Below are 1,596 nucleotides of genomic sequence, written 5' to 3'. Positions count from 1 at the left end.
GTGATGACTAGCTGCCTTCCCTCTAGTCTTACACTGCTAAATTAGGGACGGCTAGCGCAGATAGCCCTCGTGTAGCTTTGCGACGAAATTCCAAAAACAAACAAACAAGATTAATAAGAAACAAATATAAAAAATTTAAACAAGTTATAAGAAAATTTATAAATTAGTTGCATATTGTAATTTCTCACATTGCTTTTAACCTATATTTTTCGAATCCCCGTCACACCAGACATGCTCGCCCTTTCAGCCGTGGGGGCGTTACAATGTGTCAAAGAGTAGCCCAAGAGTTGGCGGTGGGCGGTAATGACTAAATGTCTTTCCTATAGTTTTCCACTGCTAAATTAGGGACGGCTAGCGCAGATAGTCCTCGTATAGCTTTGCACGAAATTCCAAAAACAAACAAACAAAACTCGAAATGGTCATAATCGTAACGATAGTATACCCTGACATCTAGTGAGGAAGAAAACAATTACGACTAATAAATCACATTTCCTTCAAGATGCATCATTCTAATTTGATGTCAGTTAACGAAGAGTTTACAACATAACATGTATATTTAGAGAGAGCTAAACGTTAACAGCCGCAACGCAACAGCATTGTCCGAGAATGTTAAAAATTACAACTGCGCAGAAATTAAATAATACTGTGCTTGTAATGATGAGATAATAGTTTAACTCGATAATAAACTACTACTATATCTTTACTGTTAGTACGTAAAACTCCGAAAACTGGTGAATTTAAGGAGCAAAATTGCAGGGGATTTTTTTTCACATTCCTTTTAATTAATTCATTTAGGATTTCAAGTCAGAGGTGTGTGAAAATATCGTTTCAGACGTAACTTCTGTCTACCACAAATCACTGCCCAGGAGGCTTTTCGTGCAACGCCATATTTTGTCAGCTGAGGTGGACCATGATGGCAGTCGACAGTCAAATGCCACTTAGTAAACAATAAAAAAATTTAATGTTAAAGTATTAAACGATGAAATCTGGCAAAGCTGTAAAACCAGAAGTCAGCCATCCGGAATATTAGACCTACTTGTACCAGTGTTTTGAAACAGTCGAAATATTGTGTGTAACTCATTATATAATTCTGATGTAAGAAGCAAATTACAAGCTAAATGAAAAGTGTGGGTGTTATTCTTGTTAATGTAAAATAATAAGTTATTGTTTTATGACATTTCAATGAAAAATGCATATATTTTCTTGCATTTCATTCTTAGAAATCCCAGTATTCACAAAGATTAAAATATTCAAAGTTAGCCAAGAAACGCTAGTAGTCACATAGGTCAATAAACTACAAGATACCCTCCCTACTCATTATAAAAGTCAATAAACTTTAAAGTTATCCAAAAAAATGTTTAATAACCATAATAGTCGAGAATCTACAAAGCTAACCCAAAACTCCTGGTGGTCACAAAGGTCAAGAAACTTCAAATTAAACCACAAGATAGATCAAAGGATAATAACTTTAATGACCAAGAAGCTTCAAAGTTAGCCAAGAACATCTAATAACTGCATAAGTTAAGAAATTTCAAAGTTAACTAAAGTACCCTTATAACAACTAATGCATTAATAGGTATATTTAGCCATTTTGTT

The sequence above is a fragment of the Limulus polyphemus genome, unplaced genomic scaffold (genome assembly GCF_000517525.1).
Source record: "Limulus polyphemus unplaced genomic scaffold, Limulus_polyphemus-2.1.2 Scaffold9487, whole genome shotgun sequence".
In the NCBI taxonomy this organism is placed as follows: Eukaryota; Metazoa; Arthropoda; class Merostomata; order Xiphosura; family Limulidae; genus Limulus; species Limulus polyphemus.
This window is presented reverse-complemented; position numbering follows the sequence as displayed.